The sequence below is a fragment of the Oryctolagus cuniculus genome, chromosome 21 (genome assembly GCF_964237555.1).
Source record: "Oryctolagus cuniculus chromosome 21, mOryCun1.1, whole genome shotgun sequence".
NCBI classification, from domain to species: Eukaryota; Metazoa; Chordata; class Mammalia; order Lagomorpha; family Leporidae; genus Oryctolagus; species Oryctolagus cuniculus.
The window spans coordinates 7796859-7824681 of NC_091452.1; the positions used below are offsets into that span (position 1 = coordinate 7796859).

At 50.8% G+C, this 27823-nt stretch overlaps 1 protein-coding gene across 2 annotated transcripts in view; it reads left to right on the plus strand.

The window, feature by feature from the left end:
- Nucleotides 1-27823, plus strand: part of IFT81 (intraflagellar transport 81) — a 128726-nt gene that overhangs the window by 6978 nt on the left and 93925 nt on the right. The window contains exon 3 of one of the 2 annotated variants that reach the window (XM_070066172.1): nt 1019-1193. The exons of the other annotated variant lie outside the window; for it this stretch is intronic. The gene's annotated coding sequence lies outside the window, so the exon portion shown is untranslated. The remainder of the gene's footprint in view (nt 1-1018; nt 1194-27823) is intronic. 2 annotated transcript variants of the gene reach the window in all.

Sequence of the window (27823 nt, forward strand, 5' to 3'; positions counted from 1 at the left end):
CCGCCCGCCCTCACTGTCTCTCGCGCACACACACTGCGTATTTCTAGGCGCCATCTTTCCCGCTTCCGGGGCTTCTGGGAAGCCAGTGGCCCAACGGTGAATCTGATTGGTGTAACTATTTGCCCGTGGTCCAATCAGCTGTGACCATGGGCGGGGCCTCGGAACACCATCTCAGGGGCCCCTGTCTCAGGGAGAGGCACGAGGGAGGGCGAGAGGAGAGACGTGTGGCTCACAGAAATGTAGACCTGCGAGGCTGGGGGTGCTGCTGGCCGAATACCCCAGTTCCCCTCTCAGGTGGGACAGCACTGAGGCCCTACTAGGCAATCTCCCCAAGGTCCCGCGTGCTAAGAAGCCCAGATGCCTGCAACAAGCACCTGGCTCGCTTCTGCCGTCTCCTTCCGAACGTCGCCTCCCAAATATGCCCCTCGCACCGGAGACCATGGGGGAGAAAACGGCATGCAGCCTGTGTGCTGGTCTCAAGGAGTCTGGGGTCTACCGCGAGAGCAACAGGCGGGTTTATGAACAGGAGGGGAGCGTGGTCTCGTTTGCACTTGGGAAAGAGCCCTGCCTGCGCCATGGAAGGCGGACAGGAAGGGCCAGAGGGGAGGCAGGAGGTCAGCTCAGGGTATGGTTGATGTAGAGGGGAGCTGAGGACAGTCCCTGAGGGCACCAGCTCCCCAGCGACTAAGCGGAGGCCCAGGGAGGACAGGAGGACCAGGAAGGGCATTTCCAGAACAAGGCAGCGGCTGCAGGAGAGACTGGGGGAAGTGATAAATCCGTGTAATTAATGGGGCAGCACAGAATCAAGTCTAAACGTAAACACGGGTGGGGACTTCCTGCATGATAAAAGCGTCTGAAACCAGGAGAAAATGAAACTCTTCTAAGGGAGATGGCCGGGCCGTTGGCTGTTGATGGAGGAGGGCCGGGGTGCGGTACTGCACCTTCTCAGAATTCAAGATGTGTAACTGGGAAATGTGGTAGTGAAATGTGAAAGTGAGCAAAAGCATTTTTGCCTTAGGGTAGAAAATGCAAAGACAACTGGACACTCTGCTTTGAAATTACTCAACCGATGACCACACTGCACCCTCCTCTGCCTGGCAGGTGTTCGGTTCTTCCTCCCTTGTAGACTCAGTGTCCACATCAACACTTGGGTAGCTCAGCAGTGACGACACACGTCTCTCACCCTCCCACAGGTAATGAGATTTCAGCCGTGGTTCACTGTGGTTTCTTTCCCATGACTGGGATAACTATAAAAATATGTCATTGTAATTCTTTTTCTCTGTGTTTTTCCACGGCAGTTTCTCATTGAATGTGGCTTTCTAACCCTCTCTTCTTTCCCTCTCATCACCTGATTTAGAATTTTTATAAGAAGTTGTCCAAGAGTCTACTGCTTGGTGATGTCCAGGGTTATTAGGAGAGACCTCAGAGCTCTGGTGTTCAACAATGTCTGTCTGTCTGTCCTTCCTTCCTTCCTTCCTTCCTCCCTCCCTCCCTCCCTCTTTCTTTCTCTCTCTCTTTCTTTCTCTCTCTCTTTCTTTCTTAGATTTGTTTTTTTATTTCAAAGACAGTTGAAATTCAGAGTTACACAGAGCGAGGAAGAGAGAGAAAGAGAGAGAGAGATCTTTCATCCGCTGGTTCACTCCCCAAATGACGATAATCACTGGGGCTGGACCAGGCCGAAGCCAGGAGCCAGGAGATCTTCCTCAAGGTGCAGGAGCCCAAGCACTTGGGCCATCTTCCTCTGCTTTCCCAGGCACATTAGGAGGTAACTGGATTGGAAGTGGAGCAGCTGGGTCTTGAACTGGTGCCCATATGGGATGCTGGTGTCACAGAAGGTGGCTTTACCCGCTATACTACAACACAGCCCCACAATGGTATTCTTTGAGTGACACTAGACTGGTGTAGCTTAGTAAGGTATCCGCTTGTCACATGTAGTTTTTTATGTTGAAGTTGATGAAAATGAAGTAAAATACAGCACTCAATTCTTAGGTTGCACTAGCCACATGTAGTTGGTGACTACCACATCGGACAGTGGAGAACATTTCAATGTCATTGCAGAACGTTCTGTTGGATAGCACTGCTGATTATATCTGTGTGACAGAGAAAAGGGCAGGTAATTGAGGGAGAGGAGGGTGTCCCCAGTCAGACAGTATTGATTTTCTGTGTGGAGCAGGGGTCAGGGCTGCCTGAGGAGTGTGAAAGGAAAGCCAGGCAGTAGGAAATAGGATGAAAGAGAAGAAAATTCAGAATTGTCGTGAAAGTGAGTGAGAGAAGAGAGCCAGCAGGGAAAACAGGAATTCCAGGGTGGAGCTGAAAATCAGAATGCTTGAACTTGTCATTGGCACAGTCTGCGTGACTGAGGTTATGATAGGGACCTGCAACCTTCCTGCCTCCTTCCTCCACATGTAGCAACCCACCAGGACTTGCCAAATGGTTCAGAGAGTTTTAGGATTTGCAATCACTGGTTTCTAGTGTGTTTATTATGATCACCTACATTTGTTCTTTTTTTAAAAAAAGATTTATTTATTTATTTGAAAGAGTTATACAGAGAGAGAAGGAGAGGCAGGGAGGGAGAGAGAGGCCCTCCATCTGCTGGTTCACTCTCCAGGTGGCCACAGTGGCTGGAGCTGTGCCGATCCGAAGCCAGGAGCCAGGAGCTTCCTCCGGGTCTCCCACGTGGGTGCAGGGGTCCAAGGACTTGGGCCATCTTCTGCTGCTTTCCCAAGCCATAGCAGAGAGCTGGATTGGAAGTGGAGCAGCTGGGACTAGAACCGGAGCCCATATAGGATGTCAGCACTGCAGGCGCCAGCCCCCTACATTTGTTCTTGAGACAGGAGACAGCACAAAGAAAGCTGCATCGCTTTGCTACCAGGCCCAGCATACAGGAGAAGGCTGATTGTATTTATTTATTTTTTATTTTTTAGAAATCTTTTATTTAATAAATATAAATTTCATAGGTACAGCTGTTGGAATATAGCAGCTCTTCCCCCCATACCCACCCTCCCACCCCTACTCCCTCTCCAATCCAAATCTTCATTAAGATTCATTTTTAATTATATACAGAAGATCAATTCTATACTAGGTAAAGATTTCAACAGTTTGCACCCACAGAGACCCACAAAGTATGAAGTACTGTTTGGTGACAAGTTTTACCATTAATTCTCATAGTACAACTCATTAAGGCAGAGGTCCTACATGTGGAGCAAGTGCACAGTAACTCCTGTTGTTGATTTAACAATGACACCCGAGGCTCTTGTCATGAGCTGCCAAGGCTATGGAAGCCTTTTGAGTCCACAGACTCTGACATTATTTAGACACGGCCATAAGCAAAGTGGAAGTTCTCTCCTCCCTTCAGAGAAAAGTACCTCCTTCTTTGATGGCCACTTCTTTCCACTGGGGTCTCACTCACAGAGATCCTTTGTGTAGATCATTTTTTTACCACAGTGGCTTGGCTTTCCATGCCTGAAATGCCCTCATGGGCTTTTCAGTCATATCCAAATGCCTTAAGGGCTGATTCTGAGTGCTATTTAGGGCATTTGTCATTCTATGAGTCTGCTGTGTGGCCTGCGAAAGCTGGCTATATTTCAGAGTGCCTCCTTCCCTCAAGCCATCTTCCCTGGGACTTTCAGCCTTGCCAGCCCCTCAGCACAGGGCAGAAAGCTTTTCTCTGCCCCCTGACTGTACCCAGTCACTGGGAGTGACTTGGTTCATTCAACTTCTATTGGGCATAGTTGTTCTTTCCTTCTTAGAAGTGCTGGATTTCCTTTAACTCCAAGGTCTTCCCCTCCCTACTCTCTGCCCAAGCCAAATACACACATTCTCTTTGGGAGCTTTAAAAAAAAAAAAAAAAAAAACCTGTTTCTGGGGCCGATGCTGTGGCATAGTAGGTGACGCTTCCATCTGTGGCTCTAGCATCCCATGTGAGCGCCAGTTAGAGTCCTAACTGCTTCATTTCTGGCTCCTGGCTCCTGGCTCCGGATCAGCCCAGCTTTGGCTGTTGCGGCCATCTGGGGAGTGAGCCATCAGATGGAATTCCTCTCTCTCTCTCTGTCTTTCCCCCTCTCTCTGTCTTTCTAACTCTACCTTTCAAATGAATAAATCTTTACAAAGAAAAAAAAAAGCAAAAATATTTCTTGGATGGCCACATCACATAATAACTGGGATCTTCCACAACCTAAACACAAAGGTTGGAGATGGGTGGAAAACCTGGGACTCTCCTATCCATGGTGGGTGGTAGAGAAGCATCTGAGGCTTTTGGAGGGCTGAGGACCTGTTGTTTTTTTCCATCAGTCTAAACGGGACAGATTTGAAAACAGAACACTTCAATCCTCACATACCGAAACTCGGTTGCCTCTGAACAGTACTGTGGTCCCCTCCCCACCCTCGTTTCTTGCATCTGCCCTTTTGTTTTCCATCTCTTTGGCTTTCTAAGTATGTCGTGCAATTGGAATTGTGCAGTATCTGTCCTTTTGTTTGGCTTATTCCACTTCACACCGTGTCTTCCAGGTTCATCTGTGTGTAGCATGCATCAGAAGTTCATTCCTTTTAAAGCATTACTAATATTCCATTGTGTGGCTAGACCACATTTTATTTATCCATTCATCTATTGATGGACATTTGGGTATTTCTACCTTTTTGGAGTGTTGTAAATAACGCTGCTATAAACGTAGTTATACTAATTTCTGTTCATGTTCCTGTTTTCATTTCTTTTGGGCATAAAACAAGTAGTGAAATCCCTGGGTCATATGGTAATTCTTTATTAAGCTTTTGAAGAAATAAGACTTTAAAGAATTTAATCCACCAAGATATCCACATGTTCTGGCAGCCTCTGCCTTTTAATCCCGAGCTGAGCACATCACTCCTGGGAAGGGACAATGCCTGCCTTGCATCAGTGAGTCACCTCCTCGCTCCTTAAAGCAGAGATAAGAACCCTTAGTTTAATTCCAGCAGGGCATTCTGCTACAGAGAATAGAAAGGAAAAGCAGAATAAAGCTGGGTTGACTAGATGGAAATTTAGGTCGTGAAACAAAAGGCAGGAGCAGAGCCAGAGAAAAGACAGAGAGGAGCTGAGGAGCTGTGGCGCGATGACCCAGCAGCTCCAGGGCTTCCCAGAGTGGTCCTCAGGAGAGAACTCCTTCCTCGTTCCAGAACCTAAAGAAGCCCAACTGAATTGCACCTTCTCTTTTCCTTTTTCCACCAACTCTTGTCTTCCATATTTCTCTTCAAGCAGCTACAGAATAAGCCCTTGTTGTGTTGCGTCGTGTCACTGAATATCTATTCCTCACAGTGAAATACACCTGACTACAACGCAGCCTCATTCTCTAGACCCCTCCCACACAGACAGCATCTTCATTCGTTGGCTCACTTGGGCCCGTGGTGTTGAGCCAGTGACGCAGAATTCTTCAGGGTAGTCTCCGTCCGGCTCAAGGGCTCCCAGCCACGTGGAGAAGCCAGTGAGATGGGCTGGAACTAGGGTCAAGTCACCAGGCTGGAGCATGGAGGTGGTGACATGGGGTAAACAGGGACAGCAAGCAGAAAGGGGGGGCCAAAGCGGAGGGGCGGCTCAGGAGGTTGAGCTCAGGGTTTCTGGAGCCCCCAGGAAGTGGTGGGAGAGCACCTGGGTCCTGCACACCTCCTGGAAGAGTGGGGCAGATGGTGGCAGAGTCCCGACCTGAAGATCTCTGCCCTTCTTACTGCCATGTCATTGCTCTCCACAAAGCTCCCTCTTCTCCCTCTTCTTTTCTCCCAGTCAAACCAAATTTCCCTTGGCTTGCTCGCTGTCTCCTTACGTTTCTCTTGTGCCTGGAACAGCCTCCCACTTAGCATCTGCCTGCCCAGTCCCTCCCCTTCCTTTACGGCTCCACCCCACCACTCAGCTTCTCTGATTAAGTGGAAATGGAATAACTATATTTTCTTCTCCAAAGCTCACCTCTCAAATCCCAAGTGACCCTGGAGTTGCCATACATGAAGAAAGGACTCCGACTGCCTGATTTTCATTAAGGAATTAAGTGAGATGACTAATTCTCAGTGCTATGCCTGCTGCCTAATAATGTTCAGTGAACTGCAGCTATAAATTGATGATGATGATGATGATGATGACGATGATGTTGATAGGATATAAGGTCTTTTTTTTTTAAAGATACTTATTTAATTGAAAGACAGAGTTATATAGAGGCAGAGGCAGAGAGTGGGTCTTCCCTCCACTGCTTCACTCCCCAATTGGCCACAATGGCCGGAGCTATGCTGATCTAAAGCCTGGAGCCAGGAGCTTCTCCTGGGTCTTCCAGGTGGGTGCAGGGGCCCAAGGACTTGGGCCATCTTCCCCTGCTTTCCCAGGCCACAGCAGAGAGCTGGATTGGAAGAGGAGCAGCCGGGACTAGAACCGGTACCCATATGGGATGCCACTGTTGCAGACCGGGGCTTTAACCGGCTGTACCACAGCACCTGGCCCAGGATATAAGGGCTTAGAAAACAAGAGTGTTGGCTACTTCATCCCTGGGTCAAACAACCCAGTGTCCAAATATTTCATTGTTGTGGGGGTTAATGTGTTTTCCTGTCATGTCCCAGTTCCCTTCTAGCTCAGCATGAAGTCAGTAGGCCTTCTTATTCCTTGCCAAGGTTTGCTGGGCCAGGGTGGGCATCTGCCCAGCAGAGCAGACTATTAGCTGACCGGCAGCCAGCTGGGACCCCTCTGACACGAATATGAATTAGGAGACGAAGACCCTGAGGGATCAAAGGAAAAGGGCAGCGCTAGTGGGAAGGTTCTGAAGCTCTGATGATGTGGTGCCTGGAGCTGCTCTGGTTCTTGCCTTACCTGCTGCTACAGCTTGTCTGGAAACTTCATGAGAGCTATATCCTGATGAAAATTGCTTTTAAAAAGGCAAAAAAATCTGCCAGAGCCTCATTTCCCCACCTGTGAAAGAGGACAGTATTACAGAATTATCTACCTTATGGCGCTGTCCCGATGCTAGAGTGAGGAGTTCACCCTTCCACTGGCATTCATCAGGGCATAGCATCCATCTTCCCTCCCTCCCTCCTTCCCTCCTTCCCTCCTTCCCTCCTTCCCTCCCTCCCTCCTTCCCTCCTTCCCTCCTTCCCTCCCTCCCTCCTTCCCCCCTTCCCTCCCTCCTTCCCTCCTTCCCTCCTTCCCTCCCTCCCTCCCTCCCTCCCTCCTTCCCTCCTTCCCTCCTTCCCTCCTTCCCTCCTTTCAAGAAATATTTTATTTATTTGAGAGGTAGAGTTACAGACAGTGAGAGGGAGAGACAGAAAGGTCTTCTATACGCTGGTTCACTCCCCAAACAGCTACAAGGGCCAGAGCTGTGCCAATCCAAAGCCAGGAGCCAGGATCTTCTTCCGGGTCTCACATGCAGGTGCAGGGGCCCAAGTGCTTGGGCCATCTTCTACTGCTTTCCCAGGCTATAGTAGAGGGCTGGAATCAGAAGTGGAGCAGCCAGGACTAGAACTGGTGCCCCTATGGGATCCCAGCGCTGCAGGCAGAGGATTAACCTACTGTGCCACTACATCTTTCTTTCTTTTCTTCCTGTTCCCTAAGGATGTTAGAAATGCCTCAATGCACACCTGTTTTAGTTTCCTCTTCTGTAAAATGGGAATTAATGGCTTTTTCTTCATGGTGCGCTCATGAGGCTGAGATAAGGGACTTACATAGGGCTGAACATGGCACTGTCTCCTAAAATTGACACTTACCGTGTGCCCTGTACGAATGTCGGCTGTTGTGTCTTCTTCCAATGTAGCTAGCAAGGTAGATAGATCTCCTGGCAGGGGACAGAACAAACAGCAAAAATACATTTTTTTCCCTCTTTCTCTTACAATTTGGAGAAAATCCACCTGTGTAGACCAGATTCTCCACCAGGGGTGATTATGTATCCCAGAGGACATTGGCAAGGTCTGGAGACCTTTTTAGATGTCAGGACTCGAGGGAGTGCTCCTAACACCTGGGATGTGGCCGAGCACCCTGCAGTGCCCAGGACGAACTGCTATGCCACGGCTAGGACATGCTGACTGTGTTAACATCCCTGAAATCAGGGGACACAGCGCGAGGTGCAGTGTCTGGCACATAGTACATGCTCATTGAGTGTTTGATACTCACATGAATGAAGGAAGGAAGGATTATAGGGTTCATTTGGTAGCCTGGTCCAAGGCTGTGTCAGAGTGGCTGTTCAGGTAATAGTTATTGGCACATTCCTGCCACCCATGCAGCAGCTGGGGAATGAGATCCTGGCTGTGGGGATAGGATTTGGGGTCCCCCAAATTACTGCGGGAAGCTGAGAGCAGCTCAGCAGACAGACTTTATGCATCGTGATGGATTCACTGTCTTCTCGTGTCACCCCCCATCTTGGACTCTGAGCGGAGGAAGTTTTGCCAGGGTCTGGGGCTGACAGAAAGCCCATGGCCACAGCTCTCCAGAAGCAAAAGGGCAGCAAGAGCACAGACTGAGACCCTTGTACACAGGTTCGGGGGTCAAGAGCACAGTGGACTTGGAGACGGGGTGGAGGTAGGTGACCCTGCCTCATCCGCACGCCTTTCGGGATTCATTTGTTCAGCAAATGTTTACTGAGTGCCTGGGACGCTTTGGGAATATGTGAGTTAATGAGAGAGACCCAAAGCCCCCCCTTCTTGCAGCTCATATTCTCAAGAAGCAGGGTGGCTGACAGGTGCACAAGCCAGAGAAATACACTTGTCCTCAGCATCCGCAGGGCATGTATCCAGGACTCCCATGGATGTCAAACTCCTATGAAGTGGCATAGTCTGCACAGAGCCTACGCAACCTGCCTGTGTACTTAAATGGCCTCTCGATTGCTTACTTATAATGCCCACTGCAGTGTGAAAGCCCCGTAAATAGTTGTTATACTGTTTTGTTCAGGGAATAATGACCTAAAAAAAGGTCTGCTCATCTTCAGTTCAGGCACAACAATCGAAGGCCTTACTGTATTTGTTTTTAAAGATTTATTTATTTTTTTGAATGGCAGAGTTAAAAATCTTCCATCTGCTGATTCACTCCCTGAATGACTGCAATGGCCAGGGCTGGACCAGGCTGAAGACAGGAACCAGGAGCTTCTTCCAGGTCTCCCATGTGGATGGCAGGGGCTCAAAGGACTTGGGTCATCTTTCACTGCTTTCCCAGGTGCATTAGCAGGGGACTGAATTGGAAGTGGAGCAGCTGGGGTTCGAACCGGTGCTTATACGGGATGCTGGCATCTCAGGCAGCAGCTTAACCCACTGCACCACAACGTGCTCTCCCTCACTGTGGTTTTGATCTGCGGTTGGTTGAATGTGCCGCTGGAACCTACAAATGTGGAACCTGTGGCTGCGGAGGGCCTGAGGCTTATGTGAGAGGGACGTGTGTGCAAGGATAACCAAGCAGGGAGGAAGAGAAGGCATGCTTGGGGTTAATTTTTTTTTTAGTTGAGGTGACATTCACATAACATGAAATTAACTATTTTAAAGTGCATAATTGAGTGACATCTTGTACAGTTATGCAACCGCCGCCTCTGTCAGCAAATCATTTTCGTCTCCCCCCACGGTAAAGCCTATACCCCTTGAGCAACTATTCTCCAGCCCCACCTCTTCCAGCCCTTGGTAGTCACCCATTTTCCTTCTATTTTAATGAGTCACTGATTCTGGACATTTCATGTAAATGGGATCATACGTTACAAGGTCTTTGCTTCATTCCTTTTCATGGCCAAATAATATTCTATTGTGGGTAGTGCTGTAGTGCTACTATGAACATTTGGGCTCAAGTATTTGAGTCCCTGCTTCCAATTCATTTTTTTAATTTAGATATTTATTGATAGAGAGAGAGAGAAATCCCATCTGCTGCCTGCAACATCTGGGGCTGAACCAGGCCATAGCTGGAAGCTGAGAATTCAGTCCAGGTCTCCCCCAGGGGTGAAAGGGACCCGACTACTTGAGCGGGCACCTGCTGCCTCCCAGGGTGGGCACCAGCAGGAAGCCAGAGTGAGGAGCGGAGCTGGGACTTGAGCTCAGGCAATCTGAAATGGAATGCAGGTGTTGCGACTGTGTCCGCACTGCTACCCCAGATACAGCTCTCAATTCCTTTGGATAAAAAAACCTAGGAGGCCGGCGCTGCGGCTCACTAGGCTAATCCTCTGCCTTGCGGCGCCGGCACACCGGGTTCTAGTCCTGGTCGGGGCACTGCATTCTGTCCCGGTTGCCCCTCTTCCAGGCCAGCTCTCTGCTGTGGCCAGGGAGTGCAGTGGAGGATGGCCCAAGTCCTTGGGCCCTGCACCCCATGGGAGACCAGGATAAGTACCTGGCTCCTGCCATCGGATCAGCGCGGTGTGCCAGCCGCAGCGTGCCGGCCGCAGCGGCCATTGGAGAGTGAACCAGCGGCAAAGGAAGACCTTTCTCTCTGTCTCTCTCTCTCATCGTCCACTCTGCCTGTCAAAAAAAAAAAAAAAAAAAAATCTAGGAGCAGAGTTGCTGGGTCACATGGTAATTCTACGTTTACCTTTTTCAAGAAGAGCCGAATTGTTTTCCACAGCAGCTACCCTGTCAGTAGCATAAGAGAATTCCAATTTCTTGATATCATTGCCAACACTGGGTATTTTCTGTTTTAAAAATAATAGCCGTTCTAATGATAGGAAGTAATATCTCACGCGTTGTTTAAAAAAATCTAAGGTATTTGAAAGGCAGAGATGACAGGCAGAGAAAGGTTCTATCTGCCCAAATGCTCACAGCAGCCAGGGCGGCACCAGGCCCAAGCCAGGAGCCCGGAACTCGATTCAGGTCTCCTACACGGGTGACCCAAGGACTTGAGCTCTCACCCGCTGCCTTCCATGGTGCACGTTAGCAGGAATCTGGGTCAAAAGCAGAGCCAGGAGCTGAACACAGGCACTCCGATACGGAATGTGCACGTGGTAACCACTAAACCAAATGCCTTCTTCATTTATGGTTTTGAAAGCATATTTAGGCTGGCGCCACAGCTCACTAGGCTAATCCTCCACCTAGTGGCACCGACACACCGGGTTCTAGTCCTGGTCGGGGCGCCGGATTCTGTCCTGGTTGCCCCTCTTCCAGGCCAGCTCTCTGCTGTGGCCCTGGAGTGCAGTGAAGGATGGCCCAAGTGCTTGGGCCCTGCACCCCATGGGAGACCAGGAGAAGCACCTGGCTCCTGCCTTCAGATCGGTGAGGTGCGCTGGCTGCAGCGCGCCAGCCGTGGCGACCATTGGAGGGTGAACCAACGGCAAAAGGAAGACCTCTCTCTCTCTCTCTCTCTCTCTTACTATCCACTCTGCCTGTTAAAAAAAAAGAAAGAAAGCATACTTTGGGCCGGTGCTGCGGCTCAATAGGCTAATCCTCCACCTGCAGCACCAGCACCCCGGGTTCTAGTCCCAGTCGGGGCGCCGGATTCTGTCCCGGTTGCCCCTCTTCCAGGCCAGCTCTCTGCTGTGGCCCGGGAGTTCAGTGGAGGATGGCCCAAGTCCTTGGGCCCTGCACCCGCATGGGAGACCAGGAGAAGCACTTGGCTCCTGGCTTCGGATCAGCGCGGTGCGCCGGCCGCAGCGGCCATTGGGGGGTGAACCAACAGTACTAACCTCAAGCAGGGCGGGAGGACTGAGTCTGAATGCCAGCCTTCACTGAATGATGTTGGGCAATTTTCTGTTTTGTTTTGTTCTGTTTTTTAGATTTATGTATTTATTTGAAAGAGTTTCACAGAGATGGAGAGGGAGAGAGAGAGCGTCCATCTGCTGATTTACTCCCCAGGTAGCCACAGTGGCCAGTGCTGGGCCAGGCCGAAGCCAGGGGCCTCTTCCGGGTCTCCCACATGGGTGCAGGGGCCCAAGCACTTGGGCCGTCTCTCGCTGCTTTTCCCAGGCCATTAGCAGGGAGCTGGACCAGCAGTGGAGCAGCCGGGACATGAACTGGCGTGCCGGTGTTTCAGGTGGAGGTTTTACCTGCTGTGCCACAATGCCAGCCCCTGGGCGCATTTCTTAACCTCTTTGAATTCAGCACTCTTATCTGTACCTCAGTGTTGCAGACAAGAATCAAGACCGTATATGTGTTCGTCAGTAGGAGAATTAGCGGAGATAGTGGGTATGCCTGTCACCAGCATATGGCACGTGCTCCAAATATCTCCCCTTCACTATTGCTTCATCGTGTGTCTGCCTAGGAAAGACCATTTAGGGGCTGGTGCTGTGGTGTAGTGGGTTAAGCCACTACCTGCGGTGCCAGCATCCCATATGGGCATTGATTCGCATCCCAGCTGCTCCACTTTAAATCCAGATCCCTGTTAATGGCTTGGGAAAAACAGCAGAAGATGGCCCAAGTGCTTGGGTCCCTGAACCCAGGTGGGAGACCCAGAAGAAGCTCCTGGCTTTAGGCTGGCCCAGCGCTGGCCATTGTGGCCATCTGAGGAGTGAACCAGTGGATGGAAATTCTCTCTCTCTCTCTCTGTAACTTTTCCTTTCAAATAAATAAAGTAAATCTTTTTTTAAAAAAATGCCATTTGTGCCATCCAAAGAAAGCAAGATTGCTTTAAGTCCCATCAGCAGCAGAAGCCGCGGTGATGTTCTGCTTTGTTTTGCTTGTTTGCTTGTTTAGTTTCGATGGCAGGTAGAGTGTGGCTCTGGGGTCTCAAGTAGAGTTCAGCTCCTCTGCTTGCTGGCTGTCGGACCTTGGACAAACGTCTTAAGCTCTCTGAGCCTTACTTTCTGGCCTACCTTACAAAGGAAGGATCCCAGCTCGTTTTTGTAGAGCACCAAGCATCCAACAGAACTTTGGTCCTCAGGGACGCGGGTGGTCACCCCGGTGCGAAGCAAAGGATGAGCACAGGCGGTTGGGTGCCAACTCAGCAAACCTCTGAGAGCCTGGCTAAGGTGCAACCAGAATGGGGTCTCCAGTCCGCCTGGTGCTGCCTCTAGGAAGGGCTAGGGCTCAGGCGGCCCACATTCCAGACTCTGCTTTGCTGAGGGCTGGGTCCGAGCCCTTGGACAAAAGCTTTCCCACCCTGCCCTCCATCTGTTTCCCAGGGGTCCCTCTCCAAGGCCCCTTTCCCTGGGTAACCCGCCGTGGCTCCTGACCAGCAGAGGGCAGCAGTGCACCAACATTGACCATCAGGTCTGCATTGGCTGCTGTTAACCCCAGACAAGAAACCTGGCCGGGAGTGGTGCCTGTCGCTCTTCACGGAAGACCTTGTTTTGTCCTCAGAACAAAGTCTTGCCACAGTGCTCAGAGGAGGGAGCAGAGCTTCAGAAGCAAGGCCACATGTAAACAGTTGACTGGTGATTTTGGTTTCACCACATCCTAAATTTAGACCGTTCAGATGGTATGCACACGGTGTTGTATGTGTGGGCTGTGTGACATCCACAAGGCTGTTTGGTGGACTCAGCTTAAAAATGACACAAGGGGCAGGCGTATGGCACAGCAGCCGAGAAGCCCCCTGGGACACCTGCATCTCATGTTGGAGAGCTTGGGTTCCAGTCCCACGTCTGCTTCCATTTCCAGCTTCCTGTTCAAGTGCACACTGGGAGACAGCAGGATGGCTCAAGTAGTTGGGAGCCTGCCACCTGTGTGGGTTGAGTTCTGGGCTTCTGGTGTTGGCCTGGCCTAATCCCAGCTGTTGTAGACATTTGAGGAGTGAACCAGTGGATGTAGGATTTCTCCCTATCTGTGTGTGTGTGTGTGTGCCTTTCAAATAAATAAAAAAAAAAATGTAAAGAGAAAAGCAATAGAAGTTCATGTTTTGTAGCAGTTTGGACGTGATAAAACCTAATGGGAGCTGGTACAAATACTCCTCATTTTGCAGAAGTTAAGCCCCTTTCTGGGTCTCGCTGTTGGTCCCAGTTCTGCCAATTCCACAAGGAACTGGCATAGCTTTAGCTCAACAGAAGTTCTCACAAGGGGGCTAGCAAACGAGGCCTCCATCCCCAACCCAGAGTCGGCATGCACACCCCAACCAACAGTCTCTGCTCTTGATGGTCACTTCATCTGACGCATGTGCAATGTCTTCAGCAGACTCCTGCCCTAGCTACGATGCTGTTAACACAAAAGCAGAATTCGTATTACCTCCAGTACTTAATAACATTTTGCTTCCTAGAACAACTGCAAGGTGGCTAACGTAGCAATGCAGCAACATTGGCAAATTCTCTCCATTTCTTTGTCTTCCTCCTGATGCATTTGCCCATGGGTGAGCTCCCCTTACAGTTACAGGAAGGGAGCACCTCTCCCAGAGGTTGCACCGGAGTAAGGCAACACCCAGGGAAGAGGAAACACTATTTTCTTTGCTGCTCTTTATAAAAGGAACCGCCTCCCCCAGATTTGCTTTCACATCTCATTGGTTAAATGTGGGTCTCATGGCCTTGTGTAAACCAATCAAGGGCCAGGTGAATGTGATTGGCATGAAGGCTTAGTCCTGGGGTTCTCAGCCGGGAGTGACTTTTGTCTCCTGGGGGACATTCTTGATTGTCACAACTGAGAGCTGAAGGGGCAATGCTACTGCTTTCCAGTTGACTGACACCGGGGATGCTGCCAGATGTCCTTCTAGGAGTAGGGCAGTGCCGGCCTGGCCTCAAATGTCAGTGCCAAGGCTGAGAAGCCCTGGGTTAGGCTGATCGGGACTCCTCCTACAGGGCGGGGCTCAGGCTGGGGTCTGCCGCTCCAAAGCACAGAGATGTGAGGAGGATACCACCAAAATTGGGGTTCCCAGAATTTGAAAGGGCCTGATGCTGTTAACTTAGCACCCAGTGAGCTCTCACTGGCCACGACGCCATGTGCAGCCCCAGGTGGGAGTTAGGGACACCACAGGATCCGCCCTTGGTTCCTACCCTCCAACACTGCTTCCTGTCCAGCTGCTTCAACCAGACCTGCTTTACTTCCTTCTCATCATTACCACTGGTATTTTTCCTCCAAGTACAAGATACAGAAAGTGGGGCCGGCGCTGTGGTGCAGCAGGTTAAAGCCTTGGCCTGAGACGCTGGCATCCCATATGGGCACCAATTCTAGTCCCGGCTGCTCCACTTACGATCCAGCTCTCTGCTATGGCCTGGGATAGCAGTAGAAGATGGGCCAAGTCCTTGGGCCCCTGCACCCACGTGGGAGACCTGCAAGAAGCTGTCGGGTCCTGACTTCGGATTGGTGCAGCTCTGGCCGTTGCGGCCATCTGGGGAGTGAACAAGTGAATGGAAAACCTTTCTGTCTCTGCCTCTCTCTGTAACTGTGTGTGTGTGTGTGTGTGTGTTTGACAGGCAGAGTTAGAGAAAGAGAGAGAGAAAGGTCTTCCTTTTCCATTGGTTCACCCCCCCAAGTGGCCACTACGGCTGGCGCTGTGCTGATCCGAAGCCAGGAGCCAGGCACTTCCTCCTGGTCTCCCATGCGGGTGCAGGGCCCAAGCACTTGGGCCATCCTCCACTGCCTTCCCAGGCCACAGCAGAGAGCTGGACTGGACGAGGAGCAACTGGGACAGAATCCGACGCCCCAACCGGGACTAGAAGCTGGGGTGCCAGTGCCACAGGTGGAGGATTAGCCAAATGAGCCATGGCGCCGGCTGTTTTTAAAATAAATAAAACTTAAAAAAAGATGATGATACGGGAAGTAATAAAGATCCAAAGCCAGAATCGCCCATATCCCACCATTCAGAGATAACTACTACTGACCGTTTTTGCTTATTTCCTTCCAATCTTGGCACTGTTTTCTAATTCCTGCAAACCACACAAATTATCTCCTCATCCTCTCATTCAGGCCACCGCTGTGGCACTGAGTGGCGCTGCACAGTTATCATCCTCATGGGGCCCGCATTCTACAGGAAGAGTTTCACTGTGGCCCAGAGAGGCGAAATCTGGGAGACTTAACCTAGGCCTGGAACGGGTTCAAATGGAGAAAGACAGACCTTCCAAAGAGAAGAAGGAAGACTTGGTGTAGCAAACGTCTTTTTTTCTGAGTGTTTACCCAGCACTCATTTCTTTTGCAGGTTTCACCCCTCCCCCTGTTAGCCCTCAGCTCCTTTTTGGGAGCAGTTAACCAACCCCCTGGCTTCAGGTGGTCACGGGGCCTGTGTCTAGTCAACCCCTCCGGCCAGTAAATTGGTTCTCCTATGGGCCCATGGCTATCAGGCCATTCAAGAGCAAGGAGACTCCGTTCCATTTGGCTGGCTGGCTGGAAGGGGAAGCTCTCTTTTCATTGGCTTTGAAGAGAAAAGCATGACACTGAGAGCTGCCGGCAGCTGTTTTGCTGTCCTGACTGGAGAAGCTGCTTGTAATCAAGCCAACAGAGGAGGAGAACTGAGAGCTGGAGAAGGAGCGACAGGGATCTGCGGACAAGCTCGGAGCTCCTCGGTCAGGCTGCACTTGGAGTGCGTGTCTCCCATGGGCTTTCCAGTTATATGACCCGGTCAGTTGCCTTTTTGGCTTAACTCAGTTCCAATTAACTCTCTGCCATTTGCAACTGGAAGTTCTAGCACCCGTTGTCACCTTGAGTAATGGAAAAAACCATCACACGCCAAGTCAGAAGGGCTTTGTTTTGCCACCAGCTGGCTGTGACCTTGGGTAAATCACTCTATCCTTCCAGACGCAACTCTCTAGCATGGAAGAAGTCATGTGCAGCCTTGGGTGTCTGGAAGAAGTGGATGACCCTTCGTAGCTTTGTGAATGAAAGACCAAGGGGTAAAGGATTGTAGAGACCTTAAAGGGAAGTTTCGGGTATTGGTTTGGGTGCCTCAGAGATACTTGATTAAAGGCGTGGGCCCCAAGATGGCACTACTGGGAGGCAGTGGCAGCTTCGGGAGGTGGGGCCTTGAGGGATATCCTTCGGTCCTTGGGGGCCCGCTCTCTGCTGGTGTGCCCCCTGGAGTTCCTACCAGAGCATCATTGTAGAAGGAGTAGGCCTGGTCCCACCCACCGCTCCTGCTCCTCCTGGTTTCAGATGTGGCAGTTCACTGGTTCTTTCCTGTGCTCCACCACCCACCATTCACCATGAAGCCCTCACCTGGGCTGAGCTGATACGGGTGCCAGGTCCTTGAACTTCCTAAACTATCAGCTAAATACACCTCCTTTTCCTCGTAAGTGGCCTGTCTCAAGTAGTTTGTTATGATACCAGAAAGCTGACTGTTGGCAAACTAAAAGGCAGATTCAGATGCTGCAGCGTTTGGGGTGAGTGACGTGGAGGCAGGTGTGAGGAAGATCATGGTCCTGTCTGGTCTACCCTTTCCTCTTTGGTACGTGTGTGGGACAAAGGAGTATTACTCTGAGAAAAATGGCAGCACAGATGTGGGAACCATCCACTGATGCTGGCTTTCGGATCGGAGGCTATAGGGAGTGGTAGGGACTGTGCCAACTTGCACAGTGCGTGCCCCATTGCAAGCAGGCAGTCTCTTCTCAGCTCTGCCTGTCTATGCGACATGGGTGGCCAGGTTTTCTAGTTTTTCAAGGCAGCCTGAAATTCGAATTTTTATATGAAATATCAATTTTTAAATGTTGGCCTTTTAAAACAAAAACAACCCATAAGCCAAGTAAAACTTGTCTTTCAGATTTATTTATTTATTTTTAAAGATTTATTTATTTATTTGAAAGAGTTACAGAAGAAGATAGGGGGGGAGAGAGAGAGAGAGAGAGAGAGAAAGAGAGAAAGAGATCTTCCATCCACTGGTTCACTTCCCAAATGGCTGCAATGGCCAGAGCTGAGCCGATTCCAAGTCAGGAGCCAAGAGCTTCCTCCAGGTCTCCCATATGGGTACAGGGGCCTAAGTACTTGGGCCATCTTCTGCTGCTTTCTCAGGCGTATCAGCAGGGAGCTGGGTTGGAAGAGGAGTAGCTGGGACTCAAACCAGCGCCCATATGGGACGCCGGTGGCTTTACCTGCTATGCCACAGTGCCAGTCCCTATGTGCCAGATTTAGCCAAAGTGGTGCTAATTGTGGTCTTTGTGGAGATGTGGAGATGAAAGTTAGTTGGAGTCCTGGCACTGTGGCGCAGTGAGTTAAAGCCCCATCCTGCAGCACCAGATCCCATACGAGCACCGGTCTGAGTCCCAGCTGCTCCACTTCCGATCCAGCTCTCTGCTGTGGCCTGGAAAGCAGCAGAGGATGGCCCAAGTCCTTGGGCCCCTGTGCCCACCTGAGAGACCCGGGAGAAGCTCCTGGCTCCTGGCTTCAGATCAGCACAGTGCTGGCTGTTGTGGCCATCTGGGGAGTGAACCAGTAGATGGAAAACCTCTTTCTCTCTCTCTCTCTCTCTCTCTAACTCTGCCTTTCAAATAAAGAAATAAATCTTAAAAAAAAAGTTAGTTGGAAGGACAGGAGGGTGGCTGGCAGGGAAATGGACAGGCAGAGGGTTCCTCCACCCTCTGCTGAAATAAACATGTTCAGCAGCTCTGTAAGCTCTCAGATACGTTTGCTCATTCTCAGGGCAGATGTGAGAAACCATGGCTCACAGAGTGCTCACAACCATGGCTCACAGAGTGCTCACAGCCATGGCTCACAGAGTGCTCACAACCAGGCTCACAGAGTGCTCACAGCCATGACTCACAGAGAGCTCACAACCATGACTCACAGAGTGCTCACAGCCATGGCTCACAGAGTGCTCACAACCAACTCACAGAGTGCTCACAGCCATGACTCACAGAGAGCTCACAACCAGGCTCACAGAGTGCTCACAACCAACTCACAGAGTGCTCACAACCAGGCTCACAGAGTGCTCACAGCCATGGCTCACAGAGTGCTCACAACCATGGCTCACAGAGTGCTCACAACCAGGCTCACAGAGTGCTCACAACCAACTCACAGAGTGCTCACAACCAGGCTCACAGAGTGCTCACAGCCATGGCTCACAGAGTGCTCACAGCCATGGCTCACAGAGTGCTCACAGCCATGGCTCACAGAGTGCTCACAACCAGGCTCACAGAGTGCTCACAACCAACTCACAGAGTGCTCACAACCATGGCTCACAGAGTGCTCACAACCAGGCTCACAGAGTGCTCACAACCAACTCACAGAGTGCTCACAACCAGGCTCACAGAGTGCTCACAGCCATGGCTCACAGAGTGCTCACAGCCATGGCTCACAGAGTGCTCACAACCAGGCTCACAGAGTGCTCACAACCAACTCACAGAGTGCTCACAACCATGGCTCACAGAGAGCTCACAGCCAGGCTCACAGAGTGCTCACAACCATGGCTCACAGAGTGCTCACAACCATGGCTCACAGAGTGCTCACAACCAACTCACAGAGTGCTCACAACCATGGCTCACAGAGTGCTCACAACCAGGCTCACAGAGTGCTCACAGCCATGGCTCACAGAGTGCTCACAACCAGGCTCACAGAGTGCTCACAACCAACTCACAGAGTGCTCACAACCATGGCTCACAGAGTGCTCACAACCATGACTCACAGAGAGCTCACAACCATGACTCACAGAGTGCTCACAACCATGGCTCACAGAGTGCTCACAACCATGGCTCACAGAGTGCTCACAACCAACTCACAGAGTGCTCACAACCATGACTCACAGAGTGCTCACAACCAGGCTCACAGAGAGCTCACAACCAGGCTCACAGAGTGCTCACAACCATGGCTCACAGAGTGCTCACAACCATGACTCACAGAGAGCTCACAACCAGGCTCACAGAGTGCTCACAACCATGACTCACAGAGTGCTCACAGCCATGGCTCACAGAGTGCTCACAACTATGGCTCACAGAGAGCTCACAACCATGGCTCATAGAGTGCTCACAACCATGGCTCACAGAGTGCTCACAACCAGGCTCACAGAGAGCTCACAACCAGGCTCACAGAGTGCTCACAACCATGACTCACAGAGAGCTCACAACCATGACTCATAGAGAGCTCACAACCAGGCTCACAGAGTGCTCACAACCATGACTCACAGAGTGCTCACAGCCATGGCTCACAGAGTGCTCACAACCAGGCTCACAGAGTGCTCACAACCATGGCTCACAGAGTGCTCACAGCCATGGCTCACAGAGTGCTCACAACCATGGCTCACAGAGAACTCACAACCATGGCTCACAGAGTGCTCACAACCAGGCTCACAGAGTACTCACAACTATGGCTCACAGAGTGCTCACAACCATGGCTCACAGAGTACTCACAACCAGGCTCACAGAGAGCTCACAACCATGGCTCACAGAGAGCTCACAACCAGGCTCACAGAGTGCTCACAACCAGGCTCACAGAGAGCTCACAACCAGGCTCACAGAGTGCTCACAACCATGACTCACAGAGAGCTCACAACCATGACTCATAGAGTGCTCACAACCAGGCTCACAGAGTGCTCACAGCCATGACTCACAGAGTGCTCACAGCCATGGCTCACAGAGTGCTCACAACCAGGCTCACAGAGTGCTCACAACCATGGCTCACAGTGTGCTCACAACCATGGCTCACAGAGAACTCACAACCATGGCTCACAGAGTGCTCACAGCCAGGCTCACAGAGTACTCACAACTATGGCTCACAGAGTGCTCACAACCATGGCTCACAGAGTACTCACAACCAGGCTCACAGAGTTCTCACAACCATGGCTCACAGAGAGCTCACAACCAGGCTCACAGAGTGCTCACAGCCAGGCTCACAGAGTGCTCACAACCACAAGCAGCTCAAAAGTAACCCCGGTCGGTCGGCTGCACTCTTCCCCTTCTCACTGGTGCCACTCCAGTTGGAGCTGACTTTAAAGGGCCTCAAAAGGCTCAGGGAGGGGCCTGTGTTGTGGCACAGTGGGATAGGCTGCTGCCTGCAACGCCGGCATCCTGTGGGAGCACCGGTTCAAGTCCTGGCTACTCCACTTCAGGTCCAGCATCCCTGCTGATGTGCCTGGGAAAGCAGCAGAACTGGCCAGAGTGCTTGGGTCCCTGCCACCCACATGGGAAACCAGGATGGAGTTCCCAACTGTTGGTTTTGGCCTGGCCCAGCCCTGGCCATTGCAGCCATTTAGGGAACAAACCAGAGGATGCAGGATCTCTCTCTCTCTCTCTGTATCTCCCACTCCTTCTGTAGCTCTGCCTTTCAAATAAATAAGTATTAAAAAAAAAAAAAAAGAAAAGAAAAAAGTAAGCTCAAAGGATGCCGCTGTGGCTATGGCTGCCCTACCTAAGGGGTCTGGAACTAATAAACAACACCTTGATGATTGGCAGCCACACAGTGCACTGCTCACGTCCCCTTCTAGATGGTCTCCCAGCTCTTACCCTCACCCCTCTGGACTCGCCAAGGTCATTACGCTTCCCCATGCTGCTCCCAGCCAGTGCCAGAACGCAGTACCGGAGCTTGTGCAGCTGGGATTCCTCTCCTGGGTGGCCTGGGCTCAGGAGGCCCCCGTCTGCCTGATCAGAAAGCGCTTAGCACTTCGCTGCTGTCTGCAGCCCCTCACCCCTGCACCTCTCCTGCTCCCTGCTCTGTCCTTTCCCGGGGGTCAGCCCAGCTCCACGGTCTGAAGTCCTTACTCCGCCCCCTCCCCTGCATCTTTCACAGGCTTCCCCTCCAAGCAGCTCTTTGGACCCTGGCTTCCCAGAGAATCCGCGTAACCCAGGTGACTTCTGTTCTCCTTGAGAGCGTGAGTTCGGCAGCCATTGACCCTCACGCTCATCTGCTGCTGAGAAAGTAGGGCTCCACGTTGCCATTGTGAGGACCCCGGGTCTGGGACAGACCAGGGCATGAGTCTTTCTCGCCAGTGGTTATGACCTTTCAGACGTTTCTTCACCGACCCTGAGCCTCTGTTGAATCAGCATTTTCAACCGGAAGCAGCATCCTCCCCAGGGGGTGGTTGCTACTGGCATCTAATGGGTAGAGGCCAGAGATCCCACAATGCACAGAGCAGCCCCTCTAAGACGAAAACTTAGCTAGCCACCAATGTCCACGGTGCAGAGGGTGGAAAAAAGTCCTGTGTTGGATGGAGACGACAGTGGCAGCTAAGTCCAAGTGCTGTTGAGAGCACCCAGAGGAAGCATTTGCTCCGTGTCCGCCTTGTCTACCTTACCCCTCCCTCCTGGGAAACTCCGCAAGGACAAGGACCAGATGGTGATTCTATATTAATGTTCAGGACCATCAATAGGAAAATGGAAGATGCTAAGTAAGCTATTATTAATTGTTTTTTTTTTTTTGTTTTTTTTTGTTTTTTTTTTTTTTTTTTTGACAGGCAGAGTGGACAGTGAGAGAGAGAGAAAGGTCTTCCTTCACCGTTGGTTCACCCTCCAATGGCCACCACGGCCAGCGCGCTGCAGCCGGCACACTGTGCTGATCCGAAGCCAGGAGCCAGGTGCTTCTCCTGGTCTCCCATGGGGTGCAGGGACCAAGCACCTGGGCCATCCTCCACTGCACTCCCGGGCCACAGCAGAGAGCTGGCCTGGAAGAGGGGCAACCGGGACAGAATCCGGCGCCCCGACCGGGACTAGAACCCGGTGTGCAAGCGCCGCAAGGCGGAGGATTAGCCTAGTGAGCCGCGGCGCCGGCGCTATTATTAATTGTTGAAGTATTCACCCACCATTTCAAATTATGAAATGTTTGTAGAGTGCAGATCAGCAAATGATCCTCATCATCACTGTCATCTTCCTCACTCCGGATTCAGCACCTGAGGCATGATGGTCAGAAGAAGGCAAAGATTATGTACTCGTTAACTATTCAATTTACATGCTTTGGGGAGATCCTGGAAATGCATGAGAAATAAGTCTCATCCTTTCATTCGCAATGAGGGATTCTGTTCATCAAAGAAACAGCTTTGAAGGGTGGAGACCTGTGCCAGGCGGTGGGGGGGGGGGGGGTCCGACTCAAAGTCATGTAGCGTTCAGGATGCACATCTTGCTTGGCTTGCGCAAAAAAGGAAAACGGGCCAGGCTTTGTGCAAACTCGCTGTGAAACAAGAGCTGTTTTCAGGGCCCCGGGAACACGCTCTGTCCCATGTTTAATTTCTTCCATCTGTCTGGTATCTGACCTCTGCTGCCCTCTAAGCCATTGCCACATATTGTCTGCGTACGTTCCCATATAAGGTGATCTCTCCCTCTCTCCCCCTCTCTCTCTCCCTCTCTTTCCCTCTCTCTCTCTTTCTCTCCCGCTCTTGCTCCTGCGCTCCCTCTCACTCTCTCTTCCTCTCTTCTCCGGGTTGGACGACAGCAGTGCTTGCTTTCCCCACCCTGCTATCCCTCTCCCTGCGTTCCCTGGCAGGCCAGGCTGCCAGGATGGATGGCTGCAGAGCGGGAAGGGGCAGGGGGCTGCCAAAGAATGTGGCAGGTTTATTTTTGTCCGGGCTGCATTCTTTGCCCTGCCTGCAGCCCCAGCCACTTGGGGATGTCACATGCTGATAAGAGAGAAGGGGTGACTGAGACCTGTGGCTCAAATCTGCAACACCCCAGGTGTGAGCCGTCATCACAGAGTGAGGGCTGAGGGGGGGGGCGGTGCTGGGGTGGAGGAAGCAGGGCCTCTGAGGTCATGGACTTGCCTGTTCCCTCTGCACTGGGTCTGATTCCCAGAAAGACGAGTTTGATCCTTCGGTGAAGCAATGGCAGGAACTGAGATGGGTAACCACATATCCCCAGCTCTGGATAAAACTCAGCATCGCCAACAAGGCATCAGGCAGAAGCACTGAGTGTCACGGTGACTCCTCCAACTGTGTGACCTTGGGCAAATTGACCTTTCTGACTTTATTTCCTTTTTTTTCAAAGTAATAGCAGTGATGCCATCCGTACTGTTGGGTATCCAAGTGAAAATGAACGCCGTGGGGGCCCAGTCTTGCCTGCCTTCTCTCCCATTGCTCCGCCAGCACCTGCAATAGTGCCTGGAACACAGTAGGTGCTCAAACGTGTTGAGCAAGTTCAGTGAAGTGATGCTTCCCAGAGCTCAGTCAACAACAGCCGACTTGATATTCACTAAGCACCTGTGAAGCGCCAGATCCTGAGCGAGATGGACAAGGTCTCTGCCCTCAGGAAGCATCTGTTCTTTTTTATTTCTTTTATGTTTATTTATTTGAAAGGCAGAGACAGAATGAGTGAGATCTTCCATCTTCTGGTTTACTCCCCAAATGCCTGCAACAGCCAGGGCTGAGCCAGGCCAAACCCGGGAGCCAGGAGCTCCATCCCGGTCTCCCATATGGGTGGCAGGGCCCAAAGTACTTGAACAATTATGTGCTGCCCCCCAAATGTGCATCAGTGGGAAACTGGATTTGAAGCAGAGAGCTTGGATTTGAACCAGACACTCTAACGTGGGATGTGGGCATCCCAAGCAGTGGCTTACCTGACGGATGGAACACTGGAATGAATTAGGCTGGTGCCATGCAGTGCCTGGGACATCAGCTGCAACACACAGAGGCAGCTTAGAAGACTTGGGAAAGCTGGTTGACCACCCACAGTTCTGACAGGCCACCTTTTCTTCCTTTTATTTTTCCAAATTGAGGTGAGGTTCACATAACATCAGCCACTTGAAAGAACATTTGGTGTGTTAGAGAAAATATTGTGCATCCACCACCTGTATCTATTTACAGAGCATTTCCGTCACCCCCAAAGGAAATTTCTGCATCCATCGAGCACTTAACGCCGCATTCTTCCTTCCCTCCCAGCCCCTGGAAACCACCAATCTGCTCTCTGTCTCCAAGGGTTTGCTTGCTCTAGATATTTCATATAAATGGAATTGTACAGTGTGTGTCCTTTTGTGGCTGGCCTCTTGCCTTCGGCATCATGTTTCAAGGTTCATCCGCAGTGTAATGTGTATCAGGGACCTCATTTCTTTTTATGGCTGAATCATATTCTGGATGTGAATCTCACAATTTGTTTATCCATTCATCCACTAGCCCATCATTTGGATTCTGTAATTCCATCTATGGCACTGTCATAGACCTTGATTTGACGTCTTCGGCCCGGTAGGATGAGAGGTCTTGGCAACACAAAGGAAAAAGCCAGTTTGTACCCTGCTGTTCTTGGCCTTTTCTTGTCCCCTCCCATCAACCTTTTCCTGCGTGATTCTGAGCTCCCTGATGGCCCAAAACGCAGCTCCACTGCCGGTTACCCTTAAATACTCCCCCTGAATTCTATAAATACACCAAACATTCAGCTGGGGGAAAAAAAAGCACTTGAAAGGCATCTGAAATGAAAATATGCTTTTTTTCCCCCTTCCTCGGCCAAGTGTTTTCTTTCCCTCTTTGATTCTGGAATATGCAGTTGGATTTTCAAACATTAGTCCTACCTGGGTGAGAGGAGAGGCTCTTCAGCAATGACCTTGTAGGCACAGAAAGCCAGATAGTTCTGTGTGTTCATCCTGGTCCTCCCACACAGAAAATCCCTCTGCCTCCCACCTCAGCCTCCTGATTTATGCTTCTCTCTCTCAGTCTCTGCTGAACGAGTTTAGTGGGTTGGTGAAAATGACTTTGGAACCAGGTAGACTCAGGTTTGAATCTTGGCTTGACTAGTCACTACCTATGTGATCTTGGGCCCTCTATCAGCTCTCCAGGCCTCAATTTCCTTTATCATAAAATGGGGGGAAAAATAATGTCCTCGCAACCTTGTTGTGGAAATTAAAGGAGATAATGTAGGTGCAGGCTGTGTGCTGAAATGGAATTAGCCCTAACTCCATGAACTCCGACTACAAGAGAGCAAGGACAGCTTGAGGGACATGGGAGTGGATCAGCTGACCTCACAAGGCCTCAGCGCCCATCACTTTGATGGTTTAATTCAATCTGTAAGGATTCTGTCTGCCCCCCTGGATCCCCACTCCGCTGTCCTCTTCCCTGTTCTTTATCCAGGCAGATGGCTCTGCGTGAGTGACCTCTGTGGCGCTCCCTCCCGCTTTGGCTGCCTGTTGAGTTTAACCAATGGAGGCCAGGCAAGAGATCAGAGGGTGGCTGGTGGGCAGGGTCAGGACTGGCTGTGTCCAACCCTCTGCATGCAGCTGCTCCCCGGTGCGCTGGGTGCCCGTTTCCTCCTCTTTCTGTTTCAGGTGTAGGGAACAAGGCATTGCTGGTCTCTTGTTGGTTTCCCTACACCCTGTCCACATCTTTATAAATAGTCCTGTATTAAGCTCTCCTCAATTGCTGAGAGTGTGCCATCTTTACCCTGCCAGGATGTTGACTGATAGGTTATCAACTTTAGACCATGACTCAGATTTACAAGAGGAAGGACATCATCTTATAATTAACTGAAATCCAATTCTGCTAGGTTGGCAAGAAATGTAATCTCATTGTTGAACACCTCACCCTTCACCCACATGCCAGGGAATGCCAAGTGCCCGGCTCTTTGGCAGCCACAGAGCTTTGAGGCACCACCTGCCGTCTTCTGTCAATGGCCCACCCTACCTACTGCTTGCTCACCATCGTCTCTGGCTGCAGGTTTTTTCAGGTCCACGGGCACTGATGCTTCCCTGCCAGCCTGGGGCAAGGAGAGATCTGGCCAGCCTGGAAGCCACTGGCCATATCCTTTCTCTTTCTTAGGGGCTGCTCGTTCTCCTCTCTCTTCACAGTCTTGGAGGCCCCCTCACCCACCTCCACGGAGCCTCCTATTGAGCGCAGCCAGTACAGCGTCCCCCAAAGACTTTAGGCCTTTTCGGGCCTGCAGCTTATGCAGGAAGTACTCAAGTACCCAGGAAATGCAGCTTCAGAATCGCAACCTGCCCAGGTCAGGGCAACGGAAGCTATTTCAAGAGGACGGCAAACAGGAGTACACTCCTCCATTAATATCCGGATCCGTTCTGACACAGGTGACGTGGTTAAACAAGACCCTGACATATGGTGACGATGTGAGTGTTGTTTGAACCTGATGAGAAAATTAGGCGCCTCCCGTATTTCCATCCAATCTGGTAACCAAGAAGTTAATATGAATTGCATGTTGACTCTTCCACATTGCCCATTAATCTCATCGGTGATTGCCAGTCTCTGCAAGCCACAGTCATTCAAAAATATGAAGCCCATTTTAAAAGAACTGATTTGACAGAAAGACTTGCATTCAATAAGAACTCCGGAATCTCATTCATGTAGTTGACAGCGTCACGTATTATTTATCTTTTTACCTTTTAAGAAAGCACAATATGCTACTAAACAGCACCCACAAGATTAAATTGCCAGAGCAGAGACAAATCAGGATATCTGCAAAACTCTGTTCAGGTTCCCATTTAGATTTCATTTCTTTCAACTCCAAATAACCTAGATGGCAAAGGCATTAAATGACAATTAATGGATAACAGAGTAACCCACTTCCGATTCTGTGCCTGTGTCTGGGTCATTTTTCCCAGTTTTAAAAGAATGAGATAAAGCGGGCAGTGTGCAGAGTAGCCCCAGATGGGATAACATCTTGAAAACTGGCATTCACTGAATACTCGTGCGGAATCCAGAAATATCTCACGGTCAGGATGAAAGGTCTAAATTTAATACCAAAAACAGAAAACTGGCTTGGCTTCCCTGGGCTCTGCACAGGAAAGTTCTTGTTTGGAAGTTCTCAAGCGAGAAGGGGCTGGAGACCGGATGTTCATGGCCTCCTCGGATTTGTGTGAGGATCCGGAGGGCCTGCTGCTATCTCAAGACCTCATTTGGGCCATGGTGGAAGCCTGCATTGAAGGAGGATAATTTTGTTGGAAGGAAATCGGGAGAAGGCTCCCCTTGGTCTAGAAGCTCCCCCACAGTAAACACAGGCTCATCTCTCTGCACCTTCCGGTCTTTTGTAGCCAACCTTGGCGATTGACCAGCCTTCCCTGAACATCTATGGTTCTCGTTGGCACAGCATCGCCACCTCTGATAACAGAAGCCAGGCCTTCCCTTGGAGAGCCAACCCTCACCCAGTATCCCTGTCTATTGCTATGGACCAACAGATGACAGCTGGCCCCGGGGAAATTGCCGAACCTCTCAGAGAAAAGGTTCTAGTCTTTTTTTTTT